The following is a 27,101-nucleotide window of genomic DNA, read 5'->3' as shown; positions in this document are numbered from 1 at the left end:
AGGCACTGCTGGGATTTGAACCCAGGATCTCCTGTTTACGAGACAGGCACTTTAACCAGCTAAGCCACAGCGCCTCATTTAAAGGATTTCAAATCCCAGAGAATTGCCCATATGTACCGTGAGCCAAAAACCCAATTATATTTCGATGGATGTTAGAGTTGCACCTTCTGCGACAAAACTTCATGGGACGCCATGTGGAAGTGCACCTTGGTAATGTATGCAAAGGCGTAATCCAACATGTCAGAATTGATTCCACATGAACTTTGTTACAGCTTGAAACTGCTAGCACTTGATCTCAATATCTGATCTTGCGAAAATGGCAGTGATAGAAGAACCATTTCAAGCACAAAACAACTCCTTTTATGAACATTGTAGTGTCAAAGTAGATGGTGCGTGCAAAAACATCAAGTGATTAAGGCACTCCTGGAAGGAATACACGAGATCTCCAAGACATGCTTTTACCCGCTAGGCCCCAGTACCTACGCCGCACACAAAGAAGTCCAGCGATCAAGGAAGTCTTGTAACTTGATCTCAGGATTTCACGGATGCGTTGGGCATTTAGTAGCAAGCGTGGATCTCGTTGTCAATTTATCCTACGCGCTTACATGCCTACGGCGTTATTTTTCCCCGGGGCAAAAAGCTGCGCCTTGAGGTAGTGTGGCTGAGTGGTCTAAGGCGCTGGATTTAGGCTCCAGTCTCTCAGGAGGCGTGGGTTTGAATCCCACCACTGCCATTTGACAACTAAAGGCTATTGATTCCATATCTCAAATGAATGACTTTGTTTAAGACAGGAATTGACTCATCTGTAGTCTCCACCGCAGGTTGAACAGTGTGCAGCATTAAAAAAAGAAAAATCTATGGCTAAAGAAACAGCATCTTCTGACTTTTTGTGTGAAATTACACAGTTGCTTCTTCATGCCATAATCGGAGAAAAAGAAGTATTATGTGCACTGAAAATGTTGAAAGGCAGACACATCTTTTGCCTTGAAATGACCAATGAAATTGTATTGGGCATTCAGAAGAAAGCTAGTCATAAGCGGTGTTTATAGACAGAGGCACTGCTGGGATTTGAACCCAGGATTTCCTGTTTACGAGACAGGCACTTTAACCAGCTAAGCCACAGCGCGTCATTTAAAGGATTTCAAATCCCAGAGAATTGCCCATATGTACCGTGAGCCAAAAACCCAATTATATTTCGATGGATGTTAGAGTTGCACCTTCTGCGACAAAACTTCATGGGACGCCATGTGGAAGTGCACCTTGGTAATGTAGTCAATAGCTGATCTTGCGAAAATGGCAGTGATAGAACATCCATTTCAAGCACAAAACAACTCCTTTTATGAACATTGTAGTGTCAAAGTAGATGGTGCGTGCAAAAACATCAAGTGATTAAGGCACTCTTGGAAGGAATACACGAGATCTCCAAGACATGCTTTTACCCGCTAGGCCCCAGTACCTACGCCGCACACAAAGAAGTCCAGCGATCAAGGAAGTCTTGTAACTTGATCTCAGGATTTCACGGATGATCCAGCCACAGAATGGAGTGGCATCTTGCTTTTTGCAGACATTGTTTTGTGATCTTCTCTGAGAGTTTACCTTTAGACTGTGTGGCTGAAAATGAAGCCAGAGTCTTGAGTGGTGCTGTGGCTTAGTTGGTTAAAGTGCCTGTCTAGTAAACAGGAGATCCTGGATTCGAATCCCAGCAGTGCCTGAGCTGACTGTGTCTTTATGCATCTTTTGCCTTTAATTGACTGAACTTTTGCGTTGGGCATTTAGTAGCAAGCGTGGATCTCGTTGTTGTTAGAAGAACCATTTCAAGCATAAAACAACTCCCTTTTTGGCCTTTGCCAACATGACTGTAGCTTTACACATCTTTTGCCTTGAAATGACCAATAAAATTGTACTGGGCATTTAGAAGCAAGCTAGTCATAAGTAGTGTTTATACACAGAGGCACTGCTAGGATTTGAACTCAGGATCTCCTGTTTACAAGACAGGCGCTTTAACCAACTAAGCCAAAGCGCCTCATTTAAACGATTTCAAATCCCAGAGAATTGCCCATATGTACCGTGAGCCAAAAACGGATGGATGTTAGAGTTGCACATTCTGCGACAAAACTTCATGGGACGCCATGTGGAAGTGCACCTTGGTAATGTATGCAAAGGCGTAATCCAACATATCAGAATTGATTACACATGAACTTTGGTACAGCTTGAAACTGCTAGCACTTGATCTCAATATCTGATCTTGCGAAAACGGCAGTGATAGAAGAACCATTTCAAGCACAAAACAACTCCTTTTATGAACATTGTAGTGTCAAAGTAGATGGTGCGTGCAAAAACATCAAGTGATTAAGGCACTCCTGGAAGGAATACACGAGATCTCCAAGACATGCTTTTACCCGCTAGGCCCCAGTACCTACGCCGCACACAAAGAAGTCCAGCGATCAAGGAAGTCTTGTAACTTGATCTCAGGATTTCACGGATGATCCAGCCACAGAATGGAGTGGCATCTTGCTTTTTGCAGACATTGTTTTGTGATCTTCTCTGAGAGTTTACCTTTAGACTGTGTGGCTGAAAATGAAGCCAGAGTCTTGAGTGGCGCTGTGGCTTAGTTGGTTAAAGTGCCTGTCTAGTAAACAGGAGATCCTGGGTTCAAATCCCAGCAGTGCCTGAGCTGACTGTGTCTTTATGCATCTTTTGCCTTTAATTGACTAAACTATTGCGTTGGGCATTTAGTAGCAAGCGTGGATCTCGTTGTCAATTTATCCTGCGCGCTTACATGCCTACTGCGTTATTTTTCCCCGAGGCAAAAGCTGCGCCTTGAGGTAGTGTGGCCGAGTGGTCTAAGGCGCTGGATTTAGGCTCCAGTCTCTCAGGAGGCGTGGGTTCAAATCCCACCACTGCCATTTGACACCAGGTGCATATGGAAAGCACTTCTTATAATGATAAAGGGTTCTTACCTCTTGCAGGTCATCAATGTTTACTCTTTGTACAATTATGCACAGATGATCAGCTCTTCTAGTTAAGACATCCTCCCTGCTGAGCTTCCTAGCTCGTAACCTGCACGAATGCAACAGAAAAACAAGTGCAGGAAGTGTGGCTGAGTGGTCCAAAGCGCTGGCTTAAGGCTCCAGTCTCTCAGGACAAGTGGAATCCCACCACTGCCATCTGACAACTAGAGGCTATCGATTCCATATCTCAAATGAATGACTTTGTTTGAGACAGGAGTTGACTTATTTGTAGTCTCCACCGCTGGTTGAACAGCGTGAAGCATCAAAAAATCATCTATGGCTAAAGCAACAACATCTTCTGACTTTTTGTGTGAAATTACACAGTTGCTTCTTTATCCCATAATCCCAAAAAAAGCAGTATTACGTGCACTGAAAATGTTGAAACGTGCCAACCTGACAGAGCAATAGAGCAGAGTGGTATAGTGGACCTTGTAGCATTTGATCTCAATATTTGATCTTGCGAAACCGGGAGTGATAGAAGAAGCATTTCAAGCATAAAACAACTCCCTTTTTGGCCGTTGCCAACATGACTGTAGCTTTACACATCTTTTGCCTTGAAATGACCAATAAAATTGTACTGGGCATTTAGAAGCAAGCTAGTCATAAGTAGTGTTTATACACAGAGGCACTGCTAGGATTTGAACCCAGGATCTCCTGTTTACAAGACAGGCACTTTAACCAGCTAAGCCACAGCGCCTCATTTAAAGGATTTCAAATCCCAGAGAATTGCCCATATGTAGATGGTGCGTGCAAAAACATCAAGTGATTAAGGCACTCCTGGAAGGAATACACGAGATCTCCAAGACATGCTTTTACCCGCTAGGCCCCAGTACCTACGCCGCACACAAAGAAGTCCAGCGATCAAGGAAGTCTTGTAACTTGATCTCAGGATTTCACGGATGCGCTGGGCATTTTGTAACAATCTGACACAAAGCGCCTCATTTAAAGGATTTCAAATCCCAGAGAATTGCCCATATGTACCGTGAGCCAAAAACCCAATTATATTTCGATGGCTGTTAGAGTTGCACCTTCTGCGACAAAACTTCATGGGACGCTGTGTGGAAGTGCACCATGGTAATGTATGCAAAGGCGTAATCCAACATGTCAGAATTGATTCCACATGAGCTGACTGTGTCTTTATTCATCTTTTGCTTTTAATTGACTAAACTATTGCGTTGGGCATTTAGTAGCAAGCGTGGATCTCGTTGTCAATTTATCCTACGTGCTCACATGCCTACGGCGTTATTTTTCCCCGGGGCAAAAAGCTGCTTCTTGAGGTAGTGTGGCCGAGTGGTCCAAGGCGCTGGATTAAGGCTCCAGTCTCTCAGGAGGCGTGGGTTCGAATCCCACCACTGCCATTTGACAACTAAAGGCTATTGATTCCATATCTCAAATGAATGACTTTGTTTAAGACAGGAGTTGACTCATCTGTAGTCTCCACCACAGGTTGAACAGTGTGCAGCATTAAAAAAAAAAAAAAAAATCTATGGCTAAAGAAACAGCATCTTCTGACTTTTTGTGTGAAATTACACAGTTGCTTCTTCATGCCATAATCGGAGAAAAAGAAGTATTATGTACACTGAAAATGTTGAAAGGCAGACACATCTTTTGCCTTAAAATGACCAATGAAATTGTATTGGGCATTCAGAAGAAAGCTAGTCATAAGTGGTGTTTATAGACAGAGGCACTGCTGGGATTTGAACCCAGGATCTCCTGTTTACGAGACAGGCACTTTAACCAGCTAAGCCACAGCGCCTCATTTAAAGGATTTCAAATCCCAGAGAATTGCCCATATGTACCGTGAGCCAAAAACCCAATTATATTTCGATGGATGTTAGAGTTGCACCTTCTGCGACAAAACTTCATGGGACGCCATGTGGAAGTGCACCTTGGTAATGTATGCAAAGGCGTAATCCAACATGTCAGAATTGATTCCACATGAACTTTGTTACAGCTTGAAACTGCTAGCAATTGATCTCAATATCTGATCTTGCGAAAATGGCAGTGATAGAACAACCATTTCAAGCACAAAACAACTCCTTTTATGAACATTGTAGTGTCAAAGTAGATGGTGCGTGCAAAAACATCAAGTGATAAGGCAATCCTGGAAGGAATACACGAGATCTCCAAGACATGCTTTTACCCGCTAGGCCCCAGTACCTACGCCGCACACAAAGAAGTCCAGCAATCAAGGAAGTCTTGTAACTTGATCTCAGGATTTCACGGATGCGTTGGGTATTTTGTAGCCATCTGACACTCAGCGCCTCATTTAAAGGATTTCAAATCCCAGAGAATTGCCCATATGTACCGTGAGCCAAAAACCCAATTATATTTCGATGGATGTTAGAGTTGCACCTTCTGCGACAAAACTTCATGGGACGCCATGTGGAAGTGCACCTTGGTAATGTATGCAAAGGCGTAATCCAACATGTCAGAATTGATTCCACATGAACTTTGTTACAGCTTGAAACTGCTAGCACTTGATCTCAATATCTGATCTTGCGAAAATGGCAGTGATAGAACAACCATTTCAAGCACAAAACAACTCCTTTTATGAACATTGTAGTGTCAAAGTAGATGGTGCGTGCAAAAACATCAAGTGATTAAGGCACTCCTGGAAGGAATACACGAGATCTCCAAGACATGCTTTTACCCGCTAGGCCCCAGTACCTACGCCGCACACAAAGAAGTCCAGCGATCAAGGAAGTCTTGTAACTTGATCTCAGGATTTCACGGTTTCACCGATGATCCAGCCACAGAATGGATTGGCATCTTGCTTTTTGCAGACATTGTTTTGTGATCTTCTCTGAGAGTTTACCTTTAGACTGTGTGGCTGAAAATGAAGCCAGCAGCTTGAGTGGCGCTGTGGCCTAGTTGGTTAAAGTGCCTGTCTAGTTAACAGCAGATCCTGGGTTCGAATCCCAGCAGTGCCTGAGCTGACAGTGTCTTTATGCATCTTCTGCCTTTAATTGACTGAACTTTTGCGTTGGGCATTTAGTAGCAAGCGTGGATCTCGTTGTTGTTAGAAGAACCATTTCAAGCATAAAACAACTCCCTTTTTGGCCTTTGCCAACATGACTGTAGCTTTACACATCTTTTGCTTTGAAATGACTAATAAAATTGTACTGGGCATTTAGAAGCAAGCTAGTCATAAGTAGTGTTTATACACAGAGGCACTGCTGGGAAATGAACCCAGAATCTCCTGTTTACGAGACAGGCACTTTAACCAGCTAAGCCACAGCGCCTCATTTAAACGATTTCGAATCCCAGAGAATTGCCCATATGTACCGAGAGCCAAAAACGGATGGATGTTAGAGTTGCACCTTCTGCGACAAAACTTCATGGGACGCCGTGTGGAAGTGCACCTTGGTAATGTATGCAAAGGCGTAATCCAACATATCAGAATTGATTACACATGAACTTTGGTACAGCTTGAAACTGCTAGCACTTGATCTCAATATCTGATCTTGCGAAAATGGCAGTGATAGAAGAACCATTTCAAGCACAAAACAACTCCTTTTATGAACATTGTAGTGTCAAAGTAGATGGTGCGTGCAAAAACATCAAGTGATTAAGGCACTCCTGGAAGGAATACACGAGATCTCCAAGACATGCTTTTACCCGCTAGGCCCCAGTACCTACGCCGCACACAAAGAAGTCCAGCGATCAAGGAAGTCTTGTAACTTGATCTCAGGATTTCACGGATGATCCACCCACAGAATGGAGTGGCATCTTGCTTTTTGCAGACATTGTTTTGTGATCTTCTCTGAGAGTTTACCTTTAGACTGTGTGGCTGAAAATGAAGCCAGAGTCTTGAGTGGCGCTGTGGCTTAGTTGGTTAAAGTGCCTGTCTAGTAAACAGGAGATCCTGGGTTCAAATCCCAGCAGTGCCTGAGCTGACTGTGTCTTTATGCATCTTCTGCCTTTAATTGACTAAACTATTGCGTTGGGAATTTAGTAGCAAGCGTGGATCTCGTTGTCAATTTATCCTGCGCGCTTACATGCCTAGTGCGTTATTTTTCCCCGAGGCAAAAGCTGCGCCTTGAGGTAGTGTGGCCGAGTGGTCTAAGGCGCTGGATTTAGGCTCCAGTCTCTCAGGAGGCGTGGGTTCAAATCCCACCACTGCCATTTGACACCAGGTGCATATGGAAAGCACTTCTTATAATGATAAAGGGTTCTTACCTCTTGCAGGTCATCAATGTTTACTCTTTGTACAATTATGCACAGATGATCAGCTCTTCTAGTTAAGACATCCTCCCTGTTGAGCTTCCTAGCTCGTAACCTGCACGAATGCAACAGAAAAACAAGTGCAGGAAGTGTGGCTGAGTGGTCCAAAGCGCTGGCTTAAGGTTCCAGTCTCTCAGGACAAGTGGAATCCCACCACTGCCATCTGACAACTAGAGGCTATCGATTCCATATCTCAAATGAATGACTTTGTTTGAGACAGGAGTTGACTTATTTGTAGTCTCCACCGCTGGTTGAACAGCGTGAAGCATCAAAAAATCATCTATGGCTAAAGCAACAACATCTTCTGACTTTTTGTGTGAAATTACACAGTTGCTTCTTTATCCCATAATCCCAAAAAAAGCAGTATTACGTGCACTGAAAATGTTGAAACGTGCCAACCTGACAGAGCAATAGAGCAGAGTGGTATAGTGGACCTTGTAGCATTTGATCTCAATATTTGATCTTGCGAAACCGGGAGTGATAGAAGAAGCATTTCAAGCATAAAACAACTCCCTTTTTGGCCGTTGCCAACATGACTGTAGCTTTACACATCTTTTGCCTTGAAATGACCAATAAAATTGTACTGGGCATTTAGAAGAAAGCTAGTCATAAGTAGCGTTTATACACAGAGGCACTGCTGGGATTTGAACCCAGGATCTCCTGTTTACAAGACAGGCACTTTAACCAGCTAAGCCACAGCGCCTCATTTAAAGGATTTCAAATCCCAGAGAATTGCCCATATGTAGATGGTGCGTGCAAAAACATCAAGTGATTAAGGCACTCCTGGAAGGAATACACGAGATCTCCAAGACATGCTTTTACCCGCTAGGCCCCAGTACCTACGCCGTACACAAAGAAGTCCAGCGATCAAGGAAGTCTTGTAACTTGATCTCAGGATTTCACGGATGCGTTGGGTATTTTGTAGCCATCTGACACTCAGCGCCTCATTTAAAGGATTTCAAATCCCAGAGAATTGCCCATATGTACCGTGAGCCAAAAACCCAATTATATTTCGATGGATGTTAGAGTTTCACCTTCTGCGACAAAACTTCATGGGACGCCATGTGGAAGTGCACCTTGGTAATGTATGCAAAGGCGTAATCCAACATGTCAGAATTGATTCCACATGAACTTTGTTACAGCTTGAAACTGCTAGCACTTGATCTCAATATCTGATCTTGCGAAAATGGCAGTGATAGAAGAACCATTTCAAGCACAAAACAACTCCTTTTATGAACATTGTAGTGTCAAAGTAGATGGTGCGTGCAAAAACATCAAGTGATTAAGGCACTCCTGGAAGGAATACACGAGATCTCCAAGACATGCTTTTACCCGCTAGGCCCCAGTACCTACGCCGCACACAAAGAAGTCCAGCGATCAAGGAAGTCTTGTAACTTGATCTCAGGATTTCACGGATGCGCTGGGCATTTTGTAACAATCTGACACAAAGCGCCTCATTTAAAGGATTTCAAATCCCAGAGAATTGCCCATATGTACCGTGAGCCAAAAACCCAATTATATTTCGATGGCTGTTAGAGTTGCACCTTCTGCGACAAAACTTCATGGGACGCTGTGTGGAAGTGCACCTTGGTAATGTATGCAAAGGCGTAATCCAACATGTCAGAATTGATTCCACATGAGCTGACTGTGTCTTTATTCATCTTTTGCTTTTAATTGACTAAACTATTGCGTTGGGCATTTAGTAGCAAGCGTGGATCTCGTTGTCAATTTATCCTACGTGCTCACATGCCTACGGCGTTATTTTTCCCCGGGGCAAAAAGCTGCTTCTTGAGGTAGTGTGGCCGAGTGGTCCAAGGCGCTGGATTAAGGCTCCAGTCTCTCAGGAGGCGTGGGTTCGAATCCCACCACTGCCATTTGACAACTAAAGGCTATTGATTCCATATCTCAAATGAATGACTTTGTTTAAGACAGGAGTTGACTCATCTGTAGTCTCCACCGCAGGTTGAACAGTGTGCAGCATTAAAAAAAAAAAAATCTATGGCTAAAGAAACAACATCTTCTGACTTTTTGTGTGAAATTACACAGTTGCTTCTTCATGCCATAATCGGAGAAAAAGAAGTATTATGTGCACTGAAAATGTTCAAAGACAGACACATCTTTTGCCTTGAAATGACCAATGAAATTGTATTGGGCATTCAGAAGAAAGCTAGTCATAAGTGGTGTTTATAGACAGAGGCACTGCTGGGATTTGAACCCAGGATCTCCTGTTTACGAGACAGGCACTTTAACCAGCTAAGCCACAGCGCCTCATTTAAAGGATTTCAAATCCCAGAGAATTGCCCATATGTACCGTGAGCCAAAAACCCAATTATATTTCGATGGATGTTAGAGTTGCACCTTCTGCGACAAAACTTCATGGGACGCCATGTGGAAGTGCACCTTGGTAATGTATGCAAAGGCGTAATCCAACATGTCAGAATTGATTCCACATGAACTTTGTTACAGCTTGAAACTGCTAGCACTTGATCTCAATATCTGATCTTGCGAAAATGGCAGTGATAGAAGAACCATTTCAAGCACAAAACAACTCCTTTTATGAACATTGTAGTGTCAAAGTAGATGGTGCGTGCAAAAACATCAAGTGATTAAGGCACTCCTGGAAGGAATACACGAGATCTCCAAGACATGCTTTTACCCGCTAGGCCCCAGTACCTACGCCGCACACAAAGAAGTCCAGCGATCAAGGAAGTCTTGTAACTTGATCTCAGGATTTCACGGATGCGTTGGGCATTTAGTAGCAAGCGTGGATCTCGTTGTCAATTTATCCTACGCGCTTACATGCCTACGGCGTTATTTTTCCCCGGGGCAAAAAGCTGCGCCTTGAGGTAGTGTGGCTGAGTGGTCTAAGGCGCTGGATTTAGGCTCCAGTCTCTCAGGAGGCGTGGGTTCGAATCCCACCACTGCCATTTGACAACTAAAGGCTATTGATTCCATATCTCAAATGAATGACTTTGTTTAAGACAGGAGTTGACTCATCTGTAGTCTCCACCGCAGGTTGAACAGTGTGCAGCATTAAAAAAAAAAAAAAAAAATCTATGGCTAAAGAAACAGCATCTTCTGACTTTTTGTGTGAAATTACACAGTTGCTTCTTCATGCCATAATCGGAGAAAAAGAAGTATTATGTACACTGAAAATGTTGAAAGGCAGACACATCTTTTGCCTTGAAATGACCAATGAAATTGTATTGGGCATTCAGAAGAAAGCTAGTCATAAGTGGTGTTTATAGACAGAGGCACTGCTGGGATTTGAACCCAGGATCTCCTGTTTACGAGACAGGCACTTTAACCAGCTAAGCCACAGCGCCTCATTTAAAGGATTTCAAATCCCAGAGAATTGCCCATATGTACCGTGAGCCAAAAACCCAATTATATTTCGATGGATGTTAGAGTTGCACCTTCTGCGACAAAACTTCATGGGACGCCATGTGGAAGTGCACCTTGGTAATGTATGCAAAGGCGTAATCCAACATGTCAGAATTGATTCCACATGAACTTTGTTACAGCTTGAAACTGCTAGCACTTGATCTCAATATCTGATCTTGCGAAAATGGCAGTGATAGAACAACCATTTCAAGCACAAAACAACTCCTTTTATGAACATTGTAGTGTCAAAGTAGATGGTGCGTGCAAAAACATCAAGTGATTAAGGCACTCCTGGAAGGAATACACGAGATCTCCAAGACATGCTTTTACCCGCTAGGCCCCAGTACCTACGCCGCACACAAAGAAGTCCAGCGATCAAGGAAGTCTTGTAACTTGATCTCAGGATTTCACGGATGCGCTGGGCATTTTGTAACAATCTGACACAAAGCGCCTCATTTAAAGGATTTCAAATCCCAGAGAATTGCCCATATGTACCGTGAGCCAAAAACCCAATTATATTTCGATGGCTGTTAGAGTTGCACCTTCTGCGACAAAACTTCATGGGACGCTGTGTGGAAGTGCACCATGGTAATGTATGCAAAGGCGTAATCCAACATGTCAGAATTGATTCCACATGAGCTGACTGTGTCTTTATTCATCTTTTGCTTTTAATTGACTAAACTATTGCGTTGGGCATTTAGTAGCAAGCGTGGATCTCGTTGTCAATTTATCCTACGTGCTCACATGCCTACGGCGTTATTTTTCCCCGGGGCAAAAAGCTGCTTCTTGAGGTAGTGTGGCCGAGTGGTCCAAGGCGCTGGATTAAGGCTCCAGTCTCTCAGGAGGCGTGGGTTCGAATCCCACCACTGCCATTTGACAACTAAAGGCTATTGATTCCATATCTCAAATGAATGACTTTGTTTAAGACAGGAGTTGACTCATCTGTAGTCTCCACCACAGGTTGAACAGTGTGCAGCATTAAAAAAACAAAAAAAAATCTATGGCTAAAGAAACAGCATCTTCTGACTTTTTGTGTGAAATTACACAGTTGCTTCTTCATGCCATAATCGGAGAAAAAGAAGTATTATATACACTGAAAATGTTGAAAGGCAGACACATCTTTTGCCTTAAAATGACCAATGAAATTGTATTGGGCATTCAGAAGAAAGCTAGTCATAAGTGGTGTTTATAGACAGAGGCACTGCTGGGATTTGAAATCAGGATCTCCTGTTTACGAGACAGGCACTTTAACCAGCTAAGCCACAGCGCCTCATTTAAAGGATTTCAAATCCCAGAGAATTGCCCATATGTACCGTGAGCCAAAAACCCAATTATATTTCGATGGATGTTAGAGTTGCACCTTCTGCGACAAAACTTCATGGGACGCCATGTGGAAGTGCACCTTGGTAATGTATGCAAAGGCGTAATCCAACATGTCAGAATTGATTCCACATGAACTTTGTTACAGCTTGAAACTGCTAGCAATTGATCTCAATATCTGATCTTGCGAAAATGGCAGTGATAGAACAACCATTTCAAGCACAAAACAACTCCTTTTATGAACATTGTAGTGTCAAAGTAGATGGTGCGTGCAAAAACATCAAGTGATAAGGCAATCCTGGAAGGAATACACGAGATCTCCAAGACATGCTTTTACCCGCTAGGCCCCAGTACCTACGCCGCACACAAAGAAGTCCAGCAATCAAGGAAGTCTTGTAACTTGATCTCAGGATTTCACGGATGCGTTGGGTATTTTGTAGCCATCTGACACTCAGCGCCTCATTTAAAGGATTTCAAATCCCAGAGAATTGCCCATATGTACCGTGAGCCAAAAACCCAATTATATTTCGATGGATGTTAGAGTTGCACCTTCTGCGACAAAACTTCATGGGACGCCATGTGGAAGTGCACCTTGGTAATGTATGCAAAGGCGTAATCCAACATGTCAGAATTGATTCCACATGAACTTTGTTACAGCTTGAAACTGCTAGCACTTGATCTCAATATCTGATCTTGCGAAAATGGCAGTGATAGAACAACCATTTCAAGCACAAAACAACTCCTTTTATGAACATTGTAGTGTCAAAGTAGATGGTGCGTGCAAAAACATCAAGTGATTAAGGCACTCCTGGAAGGAATACACGAGATCTCCAAGACATGCTTTTACCCGCTAGGCCCCAGTACCTACGCCGCACACAAAGAAGTCCAGCGATCAAGGAAGTCTTGTAACTTGATCTCAGGATTTCACGGTTTCACCGATGATCCAGCCACAGAATGGATTGGCATCTTGCTTTTTGCAGACATTGTTTTGTGATCTTCTCTGAGAGTTTACCTTTAGACTGTGTGGCTGAAAATGAAGCCAGCAGCTTGAGTGGCGCTGTGGCCTAGTTGGTTAAAGTGCCTGTCTAGTTAACAGCAGATCCTGGGTTCGAATCCCAGCAGTGCCTGAGCTGACAGTGTCTTTATGCATCTTCTGCCTTTAATTGACTGAACTTTTGCGTTGGGCATTTAGTAGCAAGCGTGGATCTCGTTGTTGTTAGAAGAACCATTTCAAGCATAAAACAACTCCCTTTTTGGCCTTTGCCAACATGACTGTAGCTTTACACATCTTTTGCTTTGAAATGACTAATAAAATTGTACTGGGCATTTAGAAGCAAGCTAGTCATAAGTAGTGTTTATACACAGAGGCACTGCTGGGAAATGAACCCAGAATCTCCTGTTTACGAGACAGGCACTTTAACCAGCTAAGCCACAGCGCCTCATTTAAACGATTTCGAATCCCAGAGAATTGCCCATATGTACCGAGAGCCAAAAACGGATGGATGTTAGAGTTGCACCTTCTGCGACAAAACTTCATGGGACGCCGTGTGGAAGTGCACCTTGGTAATGTATGCAAAGGCGTAATCCAACATATCAGAATTGATTACACATGAACTTTGGTACAGCTTGAAACTGCTAGCACTTGATCTCAATATCTGATCTTGCGAAAATGGCAGTGATAGAAGAACCATTTCAAGCACAAAACAACTCCTTTTATGAACATTGTAGTGTCAAAGTAGATGGTGCGTGCAAAAACATCAAGTGATTAAGGCACTCCTGGAAGGAATACACGAGATCTCCAAGACATGCTTTTACCCGCTAGGCCCCAGTACCTACGCCGCACACAAAGAAGTCCAGCGATCAAGGAAGTCTTGTAACTTGATCTCAGGATTTCACGGATGATCCACCCACAGAATGGAGTGGCATCTTGCTTTTTGCAGACATTGTTTTGTGATCTTCTCTGAGAGTTTACCTTTAGACTGTGTGGCTGAAAATGAAGCCAGAGTCTTGAGTGGCGCTGTGGCTTAGTTGGTTAAAGTGCCTGTCTAGTAAACAGGAGATCCTGGGTTCAAATCCCAGCAGTGCCTGAGCTGACTGTGTCTTTATGCATCTTCTGCCTTTAATTGACTAAACTATTGCGTTGGGAATTTAGTAGCAAGCGTGGATCTCGTTGTCAATTTATCCTGCGCGCTTACATGCCTAGTGCGTTATTTTTCCCCGAGGCAAAAGCTGCGCCTTGAGGTAGTGTGGCCGAGTGGTCTAAGGCGCTGGATTTAGGCTCCAGTCTCTCAGGAGGCGTGGGTTCAAATCCCACCACTGCCATTTGACACCAGGTGCATATGGAAAGCACTTCTTATAATGATAAAGGGTTCTTACCTCTTGCAGGTCATCAATGTTTACTCTTTGTACAATTATGCACAGATGATCAGCTCTTCTAGTTAAGACATCCTCCCTGTTGAGCTTCCTAGCTCGTAACCTGCACGAATGCAACAGAAAAACAAGTGCAGGAAGTGTGGCTGAGTGGTCCAAAGCGCTGGCTTAAGGTTCCAGTCTCTCAGGACAAGTGGAATCCCACCACTGCCATCTGACAACTAGAGGCTATCGATTCCATATCTCAAATGAATGACTTTGTTTGAGACAGGAGTTGACTTATTTGTAGTCTCCACCGCTGGTTGAACAGCGTGAAGCATCAAAAAATCATCTATGGCTAAAGCAACAACATCTTCTGACTTTTTGTGTGAAATTACACAGTTGCTTCTTTATCCCATAATCCCAAAAAAAGCAGTATTACGTGCACTGAAAATGTTGAAACGTGCCAACCTGACAGAGCAATAGAGCAGAGTGGTATAGTGGACCTTGTAGCATTTGATCTCAATATTTGATCTTGCGAAACCGGGAGTGATAGAAGAAGCATTTCAAGCATAAAACAACTCCCTTTTTGGCCGTTGCCAACATGACTGTAGCTTTACACATCTTTTGCCTTGAAATGACCAATAAAATTGTACTGGGCATTTAGAAGCAAGCTAGTCATAAGTAGTGTTTATACACAGAGGCACTGCTGGGATTTGAACCCAGGATCTCCTGTTTACAAGACAGGCACTTTAACCAGCTAAGCCACAGCGCCTCATTTAAAGGATTTCAAATCCCAGAGAATTGCCCATATGTAGATGGTGCGTGCAAAAACATCAAGTGATTAAGGCACTCCTGGAAGGAATACACGAGATCTCCAAGACATGCTTTTACCCGCTAGGCCCCAGTACCTACGCCGTACACAAAGAAGTCCAGCGATCAAGGAAGTCTTGTAACTTGATCTCAGGATTTCACGGATGCGTTGGGTATTTTGTAGCCATCTGACACTCAGCGCCTCATTTAAAGGATTTCAAATCCCAGAGAATTGCCCATATGTACCGTGAGCCAAAAACCCAATTATATTTCGATGGATGTTAGAGTTGCACCTTCTGCGACAAAACTTCATGGGACGCCATGTGGAAGTGCACCTTGGTAATGTATGCAAAGGCGTAATCCAACATGTCAGAATTGATTCCACATGAACTTTGTTACAGCTTGAAACTGCTAGCACTTGATCTCAATATCTGATCTTGCGAAAATGGCAGTGATAGAAGAACCATTTCAAGCACAAAACAACTCCTTTTATGAACATTGTAGTGTCAAAGTAGATGGTGCGTGCAAAAACATCAAGTGATTAAGGCACTCCTGGAAGGAATACACGAGATCTCCAAGACATGCTTTTACCCGCTAGGCCCCAGTACCTACGCCGCACACAAAGAAGTCCAGCGATCAAGGAAGTCTTGTAACTTGATCTCAGGATTTCACGGATGCGCTGGGCATTTTGTAACAATCTGACACAAAGCGCCTCATTTAAAGGATTTCAAATCCCAGAGAATTGCCCATATGTACCGTGAGCCAAAAACCCAATTATATTTCGATGGCTGTTAGAGTTGCACCTTCTGCGACAAAACTTCATGGGACGCTGTGTGGAAGTGCACCTTGGTAATGTATGCAAAGGCGTAATCCAACATGTCAGAATTGATTCCACATGAGCTGACTGTGTCTTTATTCATCTTTTGCTTTTAATTGACTAAACTATTGCGTTGGGCATTTAGTAGCAAGCGTGGATCTCGTTGTCAATTTATCCTACGTGCTCACATGCCTACGGCGTTATTTTTCCCCGGGGCAAAAAGCTGCTTCTTGAGGTAGTGTGGCCGAGTGGTCCAAGGCGCTGGATTAAGGCTCCAGTCTCTCAGGAGGCGTGGGTTCGAATCCCACCACTGCCATTTGACAACTAAAGGCTATTGATTCCATATCTCAAATGAATGACTTTGTTTAAGACAGGAGTTGACTCATCTGTAGTCTCCACCGCAGGTTGAACAGTGTGCAGCATTAAAAAAAAAAAAATCTATGGCTAAAGAAACAACATCTTCTGACTTTTTGTGTGAAATTACACAGTTGCTTCTTCATGCCATAATCGGAGAAAAAGAAGTATTATGTGCACTGAAAATGTTGAAAGACAGACACATCTTTTGCCTTGAAATGACCAATGAAATTGTATTGGGCATTCAGAAGAAAGCTAGTCATAAGTGGTGTTTATAGACAGAGGCACTGCTGGGATTTGAACCCAGGATCTCCTGTTTACGAGACAGGCACTTTAACCAGCTAAGCCACAGCGCCTCATTTAAAGGATTTCAAATCCCAGAGAATTGCCCATATGTACCGTGAGCCAAAAACCCAATTATATTTCGATGGATGTTAGAGTTGCACCTTCTGCGACAAAACTTCATGGGACGCCATGTGGAAGTGCACCTTGGTAATGTATGCAAAGGCGTAATCCAACATGTCAGAATTGATTCCACATGAACTTTGTTACAGCTTGAAACTGCTAGCACTTGATCTCAATATCTGATCTTGCGAAAATGGCAGTGATAGAAGAACCATTTCAAGCACAAAACAACTCCTTTTATGAACATTGTAGTGTCAAAGTAGATGGTGCGTGCAAAAACATCAAGTGATTAAGGCACTCCTGGAAGGAATACACGAGATCTCCAAGACATGCTTTTACCCGCTAGGCCCCAGTACCTACGCCGCACACAAAGAAGTCCAGCGATCAAGGAAGTCTTGTAACTTGATCTCAGGATTTCACGGATGCGTTGGGCATTTAGTAGCAAGCGTGGATCTCGTTGTCAATTTATCCTACGCGCTTACATGCCTACGGCGTTATTTTTCCCCGGGGCAAAAAGCTGCGCCTTGAGGTAGTGTGGCTGAGTGGTCTAAGGAGCTGGATTTAGGCTCCAGTCTCTCAGGAGGCGTGGGTTCGAATCCCACCACTGCCATTTGACAACTAAAGGCTATTGATTCCATATCTCAAATGAATGACTTTGTTTAAGACAGGAGTTGACTCATCTGTAGTCTCCACCGCAGGTTGAACAGTGTGCAGCATTAAAAAAAAAAAAAAAAATCTATGGCTAAAGAAACAGCATCTTCTGACTTTTTGTGTGAAATTACACAGTTGCTTCTTCATGCCATAATCGGAGAAAAAGAAGTATTATGTACACTGAAAATGTTGAAAGGCAGACACATCTTTTGCCTTGAAATGACCAATGAAATTGTATTGGGCATTCAGAAGAAAGCTAGTCATAAGTGGTGTTTATAGACAGAGGCACTGCTGGGATTTGAAATCAGGATCTCCTGTTTACGAGACAGGCACTTTAACCAGCTAAGCCACAGCGCCTCATTTAAAGGATTTCAAATCCCAGAGAATTGCCCATATGTACCGTGAGCCAAAAACCCAATTATATTTCGATGGATGTTAGAGTTGCACCTTCTGCGACAAAACTTCATGGGACGCCATGTGGAAGTGCACCTTGGTAATGTATGCAAAGGCGTAATCCAACATGTCAGAATTGATTCCACATGAACTTTGTTACAGCTTGAAACTGCTAGCACTTGATCTCAATATCTGATCTTGCGAAAATGGCAGTGATAGAACAACCATTTCAAGCACAAAACAACTCCTTTTATGAACATTGTAGTGTCAAAGTAGATGGTGCGTGCAAAAACATCAAGTGATTAAGGCACTCCTGGAAGGAATACACGAGATCTCCAAGACATGCTTTTACCCGCTAGGCCCCAGTACCTACGCCGCACACAAAGAAGTCCAGCGATCAAGGAAGTCTTGTAACTTGATCTCAGGATTTCACGGTTTCACGGATGATCCAGCCATAGAATGGATTGGCATCTTGCTTTTTGCAGACATTGTTTTGTGATCTTCTCTGAGAGTTTACCTTTAGACTGTGTGGCTGAAAATGAAGCCAGCAGCTTGAGAGGCGCTGTGGCCTAGTTGGTTAAAGTGCCTGTCTAGTTAACAGCAGATCCTGGGTTCGAATCCCAGCAGTGCCTGAGCTGACAGTGTCTTTATGCATCTTCTGCCTTTAATTGACTAAACTATTGCGTTGGGCATTTAGTAGCAAGCGTGGATCTCGTTGTTGTTAGAAGAACCATTTCAAGCATAAAACAACTCCCTTTTTGGCCTTTGCCAACATGACTGTAGCTTTACACATCTTTTGCCTTGAAATGACCAATAAAATTGTACTGGGCATTTAGAAGCAAGCTAGTCATAAGTAGTGTTTATACACAGAGGCACTGCTGGGATTTGAACCCAGGATCTCCTGTTTACAAGACAGGCGCTTTAACCAGCTAAGCCACAGCGCCTCATTTAAACGATTTCAAATCCCAGAGAATTGCCCATATGTACCGTGAGCCAAAAACGGATGGATGTTAGAGTTGCACCTTCTGCGACAAAACTTCATGGGACGCCATGTGGAAGTGCACCTTTGTAATGTATGCAAAGGCGTAATCCAACATGTCAGAATTGATTCCACATGAACTTTGTTACAGTTTGAAACTGCTAGCACTTGATCTCAATATCTGATCTTGCGAAAATGGCAGTGATAGAACAACCATTTCAAGCACAAAACAACTCCTTTTATGAACATTGTAGTGTCAAAGTAGATGGTGCGTGCAAAAACATCAAGTGATTAAGGCACTCCTGGAAGGAATACACGAGATCTCCAAGACATGCTTTTACCCGCTAGGCCCCAGTACCTACGCCGCACACAAAGAAGTCCAGCGATCAAGGAAGTCTTGTAACTTGATCTCAGGATTTCACGGATGCGTTGGGCATTTTGTAGCCATCTGACACACAGCGCCTCATTTAAAGGATTTCAAATCCCAGAGAATTGCCCATATGTACCGTGAGCCAAAAACCCAATTATATTTCGATGGATGTTAGAGTTGCACCTTCTGCGACAAAACTTCATGGGACGCCATGTGGAAGTGCACCTTGGTAATGTATGCAAAGGCGTAATCCAACATGTCAGAATTGATTCCACATGAACTTTGTTACAGCTTGAAACTGCTAGCACTTGATCTCAATATCTGATCTTGCGAAAATGGCAGTGATAGAACAACCATTTCAAGCACAAAACAACTCCTTTTATGAACATTGTAGTGTCAAAGTAGATGGTGCGTGCAAAAACATCAAGTGATTAAGGCACTCCTGGAAGGAATACACGAGATCTCCAAGACATGCTTTTACCCGCTAGGCCCCAGTACCTACGCCGCACACAAAGAAGTCCAGCGATCAAGGAAGTCTTGTAACTTGATCTCAGGATTTCACGGTTTCACCGATGATCCAGCCACAGAATGGAGTGGCATCTTGCTTTTTGCAGACATTGTTTTGTGATCTTCTCTGAGAGTTTACTTTTAGACTGTGTGGCTGAAAATGAAGCCAGCAACTTGAGTGGTGCTGTGGCTTAGTTGGTTAAAGTGCCTGTCTAGTAAACAGGAAATCCTGGGTTCGAATCCCAGCAGTGTCTGAGTTGATTGTGTCTTTATGCATCTTTTGCCTTTAATTGACTGAACTTTTGCGTTGGGCATTTAGTAGCAAGCGTGGATCTCGTTGTTGTTAGAAGAACCATTTCAAGCATAAAACAACTCCCTTTTTGGCCTTTGCCAACATGACTGTAGCTTTACACATCTTTTGCTTTGAAATGACTAATAAAATTGTACTGGGCATTTAGAAGCAAGCTAGTCATAAGTAGTGTTTATACACAGAGGCACTGCTGGGAAATGAACCCAGGATCTCCTGTTTACGAGACAGGCACTTTAACCAGCTAAGCCACAGCGCCTCATTTAAACGATTTCGAATCCCAGAGAATTGCCCATATGTACCGAGAGCCAAAAACGGATGGATGTTAGAGTTGCACCTTCTGCGACAAAACTTCATGGGACGCCGTGTGGAAGTGCACCTTGGTAATGTATGCAAAGGCGTAATCCAACATATCAGAATTGATTACACATGAACTTTGGTACAGCTTGAAACTGCTAGCACTTGATCTCAATATCTGATCTTGCGAAAATGGCAGTGATAGAAGAACCATTTCAAGCACAAAACAACTCCTTTTATGAACATTGTAGTGTCAAAGTAGATGGTGCGTGCAAAAACATCAAGTGATTAAGGCACTCCTGGAAGGAATACACGAGATCTCCAAGACATGCTTTTACCCGCTAGGCCCCAGTACCTACGCCGCACACAAAGAAGTCCAGCGATCAAGGAAGTCTTGTAACTTGATCTCAGGATTTCACGGATGATCCACCCACAGAATGGAGTGGCATCTTGCTTTTTGCAGACATTGTTTTGTGATCTTCTCTGAGAGTTTACCTTTAGACTGTGTGGCTGAAAATGAAGCCAGAGTCTTGAGTGGCGCTGTGGCTTAGTTGGTTAAAGTGCCTGTCTAGTAAACAGGAGATCCTGGGTTCAAATCCCAGCAGTGCCTGAGCTGACTGTGTCTTTATGCATCTTCTGCCTTTAATTGACTAAACTATTGCGTTGGGAATTTAGTAGCAAGCGTGGATCTCGTTGTCAATTTATCCTGCGCGCTTACATGCCTAGTGCGTTATTTTTCCCCGAGGCAAAAGCTGCGCCTTGAGGTAGTGTGGCCGAGTGGTCTAAGGCGCTGGATTTAGGCTCCAGTCTCTCAGGAGGCGTGGGTTCAAATCCCACCACTGCCATTTGACACCAGGTGCATATGGAAAGCACTTCTTATAATGATAAAGGGTTCTTACCTCTTGCAGGTCATCAATGTTTACTCTTTGTACAATTATGCACAGATGATCAGCTCTTCTAGTTAAGACATCCTCCCTGTTGAGCTTCCTAGCTCGTAACCTGCACGAATGCAACAGAAAAACAAGTGCAGGAAGTGTGGCTGAGTGGTCCAAAGCGCTGGCTTAAGGCTCCAGTCTCTCAGGACAAGTGGAATCCCACCACTGCCATCTGACAACTAGAGGCTATCGATTCCATATCTCAAATGAATGACTTTGTTTGAGACAGGAGTTGACTTATTTGTAGTCTCCACCGCTGGTTGAACAGCGTGAAGCATCAAAAAATCATCTATGGCTAAAGCAACAACATCTTCTGACTTTTTGTGTGAAATTACACAGTTGCTTCTTTATCCCATAATCCCAAAAAAAGCAGTATTACGTGCACTGAAAATGTTGAAACGTGCCAACCTGACAGAGCAATAGAGCAGAGTGGTATAGTGGACCTTGTAGCATTTGATCTCAATATTTGATCTTGCGAAACCGGGAGTGATAGAAGAAGCATTTCAAGCATAAAACAACTCCCTTTTTGGCCGTTGCCAACATGACTGTAGCTTTACACATCTTTTGCCTTGAAATGACCAATAAAATTGTACTGGGCATTTAGAAGCAAGCTAGTCATAAGTAGTGTTTATACACAGAGGCACTGCTGGGATTTGAACCCAGGATCTCCTGTTTACAAGACAGGCACTTTAACCAGCTAAGCCACAGCGCCTCATTTAAAGGATTTCAAATCCCAGAGAATTGCCCATATGTAGATGGTGCGTGCAAAAACATCAAGTGATTAAGGCACTCCTGGAAGGAATACACGAGATCTCCAAGACATGCTTTTACCCGCTAGGCCCCAGTACCTACGCCGTACACAAAGAAGTCCAGCGATCAAGGAAGTCTTGTAACTTGATCTCAGGATTTCACGGATGCGTTGGGTATTTTGTAGCCATCTGACACTCAGCGCCTCATTTAAAGGATTTCAAATCCCAGAGAATTGCCCATATGTACCGTGAGCCAAAAACCCAATTATATTTCGATGGATGTTAGAGTTGCACCTTCTGCGACAAAACTTCATGGGACGCCATGTGGAAGTGCACCTTGGTAATGTATGCAAAGGCGTAATCCAACATGTCAGAATTGATTCCACATGAACTTTGTTACAGCTTGAAACTGCTAGCACTTGATCTCAATATCTGATCTTGCGAAAATGGCAGTGATAGAACAACCATTTCAAGCACAAAACAACTCCTTTTATGAACATTGTAGTGTCAAAGTAGATGGTGCGTGCAAAAACATCAAGTGATTAAGGCACTCCTGGAAGGAATACACGAGATCTCCAAGACATGCTTTTACCCGCTAGGCCCCAGTACCTACGCCGCACACAAAGAAGTCCAGCGATCAAGGAAGTCTTGTAACTTGATCTCAGGATTTCACGGATGCGTTGGGCATTTAGTAGCAAGCGTGGATCTCGTTGTCAATTTATCCTACGCGCTTACATGCCTACGGCGTTATTTTTCCCCGGGGCAAAAAGCTGCGCCTTGAGGTGGCTGAGTGGTCTAAGGCGCTGGATTTAGGCTCCAGTCTCTCAGGAGGCGTGGGTTCGAATCCCACCACTGCCATTTGACAACTAAAGGCTATTGATTCCATATCTCAAATGAATGACTTTGTTTAAGACAGGAGTTGACTCATCTGTAGTCTCCACCGCAGGTTGAACAGTGTGCAGCATTAAAAAAAGAAAAATCTATGGCTAAAGAAACAGCATCTTCTGACTTTTTGTGTGAAATTACACAGTTGCTTCTTCATGCCATAATCGGAGAAAAAGAAGTATTATGTGCACTGAAAATGTTGAAAGGCAGACACATCTTTTGCCTTGAAATGACCAATGAAATTGTATTGGGCATTCAGAAGAAAGCTAGTCATAAGTGGTGTTTATAGACAGAGGCACTGCTGGGATTTGAACCCAGGATCTCCTGTTTACGAGACAGGCACTTTAACCAGCTAAGCCACAGCGCCTCATTTAAATGATTTCAAATCCCAGAGAATTGCCCATATGTACCGTGAGCCAAAAACCCAATTATATTTCGATGGATGTTAGAGTTGCACCTTCTGCGACAAAACTTCATGGGACGCCATGTGGAAGTGCACCTTGGTAATGTATGCAAAGGCGTAATCCAACATGTCAGAATTGATTCCACATGAACTTTGTTACAGCTTGAAACTGCTAGCACTTGATCTCAATATCTGATCTTGCGAAAATGGAAGTGATAGAACATCCATTTCAAGCACAAAACAACTCCTTTTATGAACATTGTAGTGTCAAAGTAGATGGTGCGTGCAAAAACATCAAGTGATTAAGGCACTCCTGGAAGGAATACACGAGATCTCCAAGACATGCTTTTACCCGCTAGGCCCCAGTACCTACGCCGCACACAAAGAAGTCCAGCGATCAAGGAAGTCTTGTAACTTGATCTCAGGATTTCACGGATGATCCAGCCACAGAATGGAGTGGCATCTTGCTTTTTGCAGACATTGTTTTGTGATCTTCTCTGAGAGTTTACCTTTAGACTGTGTGGCTGAAAATGAAGCCAGAGTCTTGAGTGGTGCTGTGGCTTAGTTGGTTAAAGTGCCTGTCTAGTAAACAGGAGATCCTGGGTTTGAATCCCAGCAGTGCCTGAGCTGACTGTGTCTTTATGCATCTTTTGCCTTTAATTGACTGAACTTTTGCGTTGGGCATTTAGTAGCAAGCGTGGATCTCGTTGTTGTTAGAAGAACCATTTCAAGCATAAAACAACTCCCTTTTTGGCCTTTGCCAACATGACTGTAGCTTTACACATCTTTTGCCTTGAAATGACCAATAAAATTGTACTGGGCATTTAGAAGCAAGCTAGTCATAAGTAGTGTTTATACACAGAGGCACTGCTAGGATTTGAACCCAGGATCTCCTGTTTACAAGACAGGCGCTTTAACCAGCTAAGCCAAAGCGCCTCATTTAAACGATTTCAAATCCCAGAGAATTGCCCATATGTACCGTGAGCCAAAAACGGATGGATGTTAGAGTTGCACATTCTGCGACAAAACTTCATGGGACGTCGTGTGGAAGTGCACCTTGGTAATGTATGCAAAGGCGTAATCCAACATATCAGAATTGATTACACATGAACTTTGGTAAAGCTTGAAACTGCTAGCACTTGATCTCAATAGCTGATCTTGCGAAAATGGCAGTGATAGAAGAACCATTTCAAGCACAAAACAACTCCTTTTATGAACATTGTAGTGTCAAAGTAGATGGTGCGTGCAAAAACATAAAGTGATTAAGGCACTCCTGGAAGGAATACACGAGATCTCCAAGACATGCTTTTACCCGCTAGGCCCCAGTACCTACGCCGCACACAAAGAAGTCCAGCGATCAAGGAAGTCTTGTAACTTGATCTCAGGATTTCACGGATGATCCAGCAACAGAATGGAGTGGCATCTTGCTTTTTGCAGACAGGAGATCCTGGGTTCAAATCCCAGCAGTGCCTGAGCTGACTGTGTCTTTATGCATCTTCTGCCTTTAATTGACTAAACTATTGCGTTGGGCATTTTGTAGCAAGCGTGGATCTCGTCGCCAATTTATCCTACGCGCTTACATGCCTACTGCGTTATTTTTCCCCGAGGCAAAAGCTGGGCCTTGAGGTAGTGTGGCCGAGTGGTCTAAGGCGCTGGATTTAGGCTCCAGTCTCTCAGGAGGCGTGGGTTCAAATCCCACCACTGCCATTTGACACCAGGTGCCTATGGAAAGCACTTCATATAATGATATAGGGTTCTTACCTCTTGCAGGTCATCAATGTTTACTCTTTGTACAATTATGCACAGATGATCAGCTCTTCTAGTTAAGACATCCTCCCTGCTGAGCTTCCTAGCTCGTAACCTGCACGAATGCAACAGAAAAACAAGTGCAGGAAGTGTGGCTGAGTGGTCCAAAGCGCTGGCTTAAGGCTCCAGTCTCTCAGGACAAGTGGAATCCCACCACTGCCATCTGACAACTACAGGCTATCGATTCCATATCTCAAATGAATGACTTTGTTTGAGACAGGAGTTGACTTATCTGTAGTCTCCACCGCTGGTTGAACAGCGTGAAGCATCAAAAAATCATCTATGGCTAAAGCAACAACATCTTCTGACTTTTTGTGTGAAATTACACAGTTGCTTCTTTATCCCATAATCCCAAAAAAAGCAGTATTACGTGCACTGAAAATGTTGAAACGTGCCAACCTGACAGAGCAATAGAGCAGAGTGGTATAGTGGATCTTGTAGCATTTGATCTCAATATTTGATTTTGCGAAACCGGGAGTGATAGAAGAACCATTTCAAGCATAAAACAACTCCCTTTTTGGCCTTTGCCAACATGACTGTAGCATTACACATCTTTTGCCTTGAAATGACCAATAAAATTGTACTGGGCATTTAGAAGCAAGCTAGTCATAAGTAGTGTTTATACACAGAGGCACTGCTGGGATTTGAACCCAGGATCTCCTGTTTACAAGACAGGCGCTTTAACCAGCTAAGCCACAGCGCCTCATTTAAAGGATTTCAAATCCCAGAGAATTGCCCATATGTACCGTGAGCCAAAAACCCAATTATATTTCGATGGATGTTAGAGTTGCACCTTCTGCGACAAAACTTCATGGGACGCCGTGTGGAAGTGCACCTTGGTAATGTATGCAAAGGCGTAATCCAACATATCAGAATTGATTACACATGAACTTTGGTACAGCTTGAAACTGCTAGCACTTGATCTCAATATCTGATCTTGCGAAAATGGCAGTGATAGAAGAACCATTTCAAGCACAAAACAACTCCTTTTATGAACATTGTAGTGTCAAAGTAGATGGTGCGTGCAAAAACATCAAGTGATTAAGGCACTCCTGGAAGGAATACACGAGATCTCCAAGACATGCTTTTACCCGCTAGGCCCCAGTACCTACACCGCACACAAAGAAGTCCAGCGATCAAGGAAGTCTTGTAACTTGATCTCAGGATTTCACGGATGATCCACCCACAGAATGGAGTGGCATCTTGCTTTTTGCAGACATTGTTTTGTGATCTTCTCTGAGAGTTTACCTTTAGACTGTGTGGCTGAAAATGAAGCCAGAGTCTTGAGTGGCGCTGTGGCTTAGTTGGTTAAAGTGCCTGTCTAGTAAACAGGAGATCCTGGGTTCAAATCCCAGCAGTGCCTGAGCTGACTGTGTCTTTATGCATCTTTTGCCTTTAATTGACTAAACTATTGCGTTGGGCATTTAGTAGCAAGCGTGGATCTCGTTGTCAATTTATCCTGCGCGCTTACATGCCTAGTGCGTTATTTTTCCCCGAGGCAAAAGCTGCGCCTTGAGGTAGTGTGGCCGAGTGGTCTAAGGCGCTGGATTTAGGCTCCAGTCTCTCAGGAGGTGTGGGTTCAAATCCCACCACTGCCATTTGACACCAGGTGCATATGGAAAGCACTTCTTATAATGATAAAGGGTTCTTACCTCTTGCAGGTCATCAATGTTTACTCTTTGTACAATTATGCACAGATGATCAGCTCTTCTAGTTAAGACATCCTCCCTGCTGAGCTTCCTAGCTCGTAACCTGCACGAATGCAACAGAAAAACAAGTGCAGGAAGTGTGGCTGAGTGGTCCAAAGCGCTGGCTTAAGGCTCCAGTCTCTCAGGACAAGTGGAATCCCACCACTGCCATCTGACAACTAGAGGCTATCGATTCCATATCTCAAATGAATGACTTTGTTTGAGACAGGAGTTGACTTATTTGTAGTCTCCACCGCTGGTTGAACAGCGTGAAGCATCAAAAAATCATCTATGGCTAAAGCAACAACATCTTCTGACTTTTTGTGTGAAATTACACAGTTGCTTCTTTATCCCATAATCCCAAAAAAAGCAGTATTACGTGCACTGAAAATGTTGAAACGTGCCAACCTGACAGAGCAATAGAGCAGAGTGGTATAGTGGACCTTGTAGC

General features: G+C 43.4%; 41 non-coding genes across 41 annotated transcripts; 21 read left to right on the top strand and 20 right to left on the bottom strand.

Annotated features, from left to right (window-relative positions):
- trnat-cgu (transfer RNA threonine (anticodon CGU)) lies at positions 1-74 on the bottom strand. Its single transcript has one exon. It is a non-coding gene; the product is annotated as a tRNA-Thr (tRNA).
- A 577-nt stretch (positions 75-651) lies between these two features.
- Positions 652-733, top strand: trnal-uag (transfer RNA leucine (anticodon UAG)). Its single transcript has one exon. It is a non-coding gene; the product is annotated as a tRNA-Leu (tRNA).
- A 320-nt stretch (positions 734-1,053) lies between these two features.
- On the bottom strand, positions 1,054-1,127 carry trnat-cgu (transfer RNA threonine (anticodon CGU)). The gene has a single exon. It is a non-coding gene; the product is annotated as a tRNA-Thr (tRNA).
- Positions 1,128-1,637: 510 nt separating this feature from the next.
- Positions 1,638-1,711, top strand: trnat-agu (transfer RNA threonine (anticodon AGU)). Its single transcript has one exon. It is a non-coding gene; the product is annotated as a tRNA-Thr (tRNA).
- Positions 1,712-1,949: 238 nt separating this feature from the next.
- On the bottom strand, positions 1,950-2,023 carry trnat-ugu (transfer RNA threonine (anticodon UGU)). Its single transcript has one exon. It is a non-coding gene; the product is annotated as a tRNA-Thr (tRNA).
- Positions 2,024-2,597: 574 nt separating this feature from the next.
- Positions 2,598-2,671, top strand: trnat-agu (transfer RNA threonine (anticodon AGU)). The gene has a single exon. It is a non-coding gene; the product is annotated as a tRNA-Thr (tRNA).
- A 153-nt stretch (positions 2,672-2,824) lies between these two features.
- Positions 2,825-2,906, top strand: trnal-uag (transfer RNA leucine (anticodon UAG)). Its single transcript has one exon. It is a non-coding gene; the product is annotated as a tRNA-Leu (tRNA).
- Positions 2,907-3,634: 728 nt separating this feature from the next.
- On the bottom strand, positions 3,635-3,708 carry trnat-ugu (transfer RNA threonine (anticodon UGU)). The gene has a single exon. It is a non-coding gene; the product is annotated as a tRNA-Thr (tRNA).
- A 579-nt stretch (positions 3,709-4,287) lies between these two features.
- On the top strand, positions 4,288-4,369 carry trnal-aag (transfer RNA leucine (anticodon AAG)). Its single transcript has one exon. It is a non-coding gene; the product is annotated as a tRNA-Leu (tRNA).
- Positions 4,370-4,693: 324 nt separating this feature from the next.
- On the bottom strand, positions 4,694-4,767 carry trnat-cgu (transfer RNA threonine (anticodon CGU)). The gene has a single exon. It is a non-coding gene; the product is annotated as a tRNA-Thr (tRNA).
- Positions 4,768-6,182: 1,415 nt separating this feature from the next.
- On the bottom strand, positions 6,183-6,256 carry trnat-cgu (transfer RNA threonine (anticodon CGU)). The gene has a single exon. It is a non-coding gene; the product is annotated as a tRNA-Thr (tRNA).
- Positions 6,257-6,830: 574 nt separating this feature from the next.
- Positions 6,831-6,904, top strand: trnat-agu (transfer RNA threonine (anticodon AGU)). Its single transcript has one exon. It is a non-coding gene; the product is annotated as a tRNA-Thr (tRNA).
- A 153-nt stretch (positions 6,905-7,057) lies between these two features.
- On the top strand, positions 7,058-7,139 carry trnal-uag (transfer RNA leucine (anticodon UAG)). The gene has a single exon. It is a non-coding gene; the product is annotated as a tRNA-Leu (tRNA).
- Positions 7,140-7,867: 728 nt separating this feature from the next.
- trnat-ugu (transfer RNA threonine (anticodon UGU)) lies at positions 7,868-7,941 on the bottom strand. The gene has a single exon. It is a non-coding gene; the product is annotated as a tRNA-Thr (tRNA).
- A 1,089-nt stretch (positions 7,942-9,030) lies between these two features.
- On the top strand, positions 9,031-9,112 carry trnal-aag (transfer RNA leucine (anticodon AAG)). Its single transcript has one exon. It is a non-coding gene; the product is annotated as a tRNA-Leu (tRNA).
- A 320-nt stretch (positions 9,113-9,432) lies between these two features.
- On the bottom strand, positions 9,433-9,506 carry trnat-cgu (transfer RNA threonine (anticodon CGU)). Its single transcript has one exon. It is a non-coding gene; the product is annotated as a tRNA-Thr (tRNA).
- A 577-nt stretch (positions 9,507-10,083) lies between these two features.
- On the top strand, positions 10,084-10,165 carry trnal-uag (transfer RNA leucine (anticodon UAG)). The gene has a single exon. It is a non-coding gene; the product is annotated as a tRNA-Leu (tRNA).
- Positions 10,166-10,490: 325 nt separating this feature from the next.
- Positions 10,491-10,564, bottom strand: trnat-cgu (transfer RNA threonine (anticodon CGU)). Its single transcript has one exon. It is a non-coding gene; the product is annotated as a tRNA-Thr (tRNA).
- Positions 10,565-11,412: 848 nt separating this feature from the next.
- Positions 11,413-11,494, top strand: trnal-aag (transfer RNA leucine (anticodon AAG)). The gene has a single exon. It is a non-coding gene; the product is annotated as a tRNA-Leu (tRNA).
- A 324-nt stretch (positions 11,495-11,818) lies between these two features.
- trnat-cgu (transfer RNA threonine (anticodon CGU)) lies at positions 11,819-11,892 on the bottom strand. The gene has a single exon. It is a non-coding gene; the product is annotated as a tRNA-Thr (tRNA).
- A 1,415-nt stretch (positions 11,893-13,307) lies between these two features.
- Positions 13,308-13,381, bottom strand: trnat-cgu (transfer RNA threonine (anticodon CGU)). The gene has a single exon. It is a non-coding gene; the product is annotated as a tRNA-Thr (tRNA).
- A 574-nt stretch (positions 13,382-13,955) lies between these two features.
- Positions 13,956-14,029, top strand: trnat-agu (transfer RNA threonine (anticodon AGU)). The gene has a single exon. It is a non-coding gene; the product is annotated as a tRNA-Thr (tRNA).
- A 153-nt stretch (positions 14,030-14,182) lies between these two features.
- Positions 14,183-14,264, top strand: trnal-uag (transfer RNA leucine (anticodon UAG)). Its single transcript has one exon. It is a non-coding gene; the product is annotated as a tRNA-Leu (tRNA).
- Positions 14,265-14,992: 728 nt separating this feature from the next.
- trnat-ugu (transfer RNA threonine (anticodon UGU)) lies at positions 14,993-15,066 on the bottom strand. Its single transcript has one exon. It is a non-coding gene; the product is annotated as a tRNA-Thr (tRNA).
- Positions 15,067-16,155: 1,089 nt separating this feature from the next.
- Positions 16,156-16,237, top strand: trnal-aag (transfer RNA leucine (anticodon AAG)). Its single transcript has one exon. It is a non-coding gene; the product is annotated as a tRNA-Leu (tRNA).
- A 320-nt stretch (positions 16,238-16,557) lies between these two features.
- Positions 16,558-16,631, bottom strand: trnat-cgu (transfer RNA threonine (anticodon CGU)). The gene has a single exon. It is a non-coding gene; the product is annotated as a tRNA-Thr (tRNA).
- Positions 16,632-17,208: 577 nt separating this feature from the next.
- On the top strand, positions 17,209-17,290 carry trnal-uag (transfer RNA leucine (anticodon UAG)). The gene has a single exon. It is a non-coding gene; the product is annotated as a tRNA-Leu (tRNA).
- A 324-nt stretch (positions 17,291-17,614) lies between these two features.
- trnat-cgu (transfer RNA threonine (anticodon CGU)) lies at positions 17,615-17,688 on the bottom strand. The gene has a single exon. It is a non-coding gene; the product is annotated as a tRNA-Thr (tRNA).
- Positions 17,689-18,594: 906 nt separating this feature from the next.
- On the bottom strand, positions 18,595-18,668 carry trnat-ugu (transfer RNA threonine (anticodon UGU)). Its single transcript has one exon. It is a non-coding gene; the product is annotated as a tRNA-Thr (tRNA).
- A 1,092-nt stretch (positions 18,669-19,760) lies between these two features.
- trnat-agu (transfer RNA threonine (anticodon AGU)) lies at positions 19,761-19,834 on the top strand. The gene has a single exon. It is a non-coding gene; the product is annotated as a tRNA-Thr (tRNA).
- A 238-nt stretch (positions 19,835-20,072) lies between these two features.
- Positions 20,073-20,146, bottom strand: trnat-cgu (transfer RNA threonine (anticodon CGU)). Its single transcript has one exon. It is a non-coding gene; the product is annotated as a tRNA-Thr (tRNA).
- Positions 20,147-20,720: 574 nt separating this feature from the next.
- Positions 20,721-20,794, top strand: trnat-agu (transfer RNA threonine (anticodon AGU)). The gene has a single exon. It is a non-coding gene; the product is annotated as a tRNA-Thr (tRNA).
- A 153-nt stretch (positions 20,795-20,947) lies between these two features.
- On the top strand, positions 20,948-21,029 carry trnal-uag (transfer RNA leucine (anticodon UAG)). The gene has a single exon. It is a non-coding gene; the product is annotated as a tRNA-Leu (tRNA).
- A 728-nt stretch (positions 21,030-21,757) lies between these two features.
- trnat-ugu (transfer RNA threonine (anticodon UGU)) lies at positions 21,758-21,831 on the bottom strand. The gene has a single exon. It is a non-coding gene; the product is annotated as a tRNA-Thr (tRNA).
- A 1,215-nt stretch (positions 21,832-23,046) lies between these two features.
- Positions 23,047-23,120, bottom strand: trnat-cgu (transfer RNA threonine (anticodon CGU)). Its single transcript has one exon. It is a non-coding gene; the product is annotated as a tRNA-Thr (tRNA).
- A 586-nt stretch (positions 23,121-23,706) lies between these two features.
- On the top strand, positions 23,707-23,780 carry trnat-agu (transfer RNA threonine (anticodon AGU)). Its single transcript has one exon. It is a non-coding gene; the product is annotated as a tRNA-Thr (tRNA).
- Positions 23,781-24,018: 238 nt separating this feature from the next.
- Positions 24,019-24,092, bottom strand: trnat-ugu (transfer RNA threonine (anticodon UGU)). Its single transcript has one exon. It is a non-coding gene; the product is annotated as a tRNA-Thr (tRNA).
- Positions 24,093-24,781: 689 nt separating this feature from the next.
- trnal-uag (transfer RNA leucine (anticodon UAG)) lies at positions 24,782-24,863 on the top strand. The gene has a single exon. It is a non-coding gene; the product is annotated as a tRNA-Leu (tRNA).
- A 728-nt stretch (positions 24,864-25,591) lies between these two features.
- Positions 25,592-25,665, bottom strand: trnat-ugu (transfer RNA threonine (anticodon UGU)). The gene has a single exon. It is a non-coding gene; the product is annotated as a tRNA-Thr (tRNA).
- A 586-nt stretch (positions 25,666-26,251) lies between these two features.
- On the top strand, positions 26,252-26,325 carry trnat-agu (transfer RNA threonine (anticodon AGU)). Its single transcript has one exon. It is a non-coding gene; the product is annotated as a tRNA-Thr (tRNA).
- Positions 26,326-26,478: 153 nt separating this feature from the next.
- On the top strand, positions 26,479-26,560 carry trnal-uag (transfer RNA leucine (anticodon UAG)). Its single transcript has one exon. It is a non-coding gene; the product is annotated as a tRNA-Leu (tRNA).
- Positions 26,561-27,101: the final 541 nt, after the last annotated feature.

The sequence above is a fragment of the Channa argus genome, chromosome 10, assembly GCF_033026475.1.
Source record: "Channa argus isolate prfri chromosome 10, Channa argus male v1.0, whole genome shotgun sequence".
NCBI classification, from domain to species: domain Eukaryota; kingdom Metazoa; phylum Chordata; class Actinopteri; order Anabantiformes; family Channidae; genus Channa; species Channa argus.
This window is presented reverse-complemented; position numbering and strand designations above follow the sequence as displayed.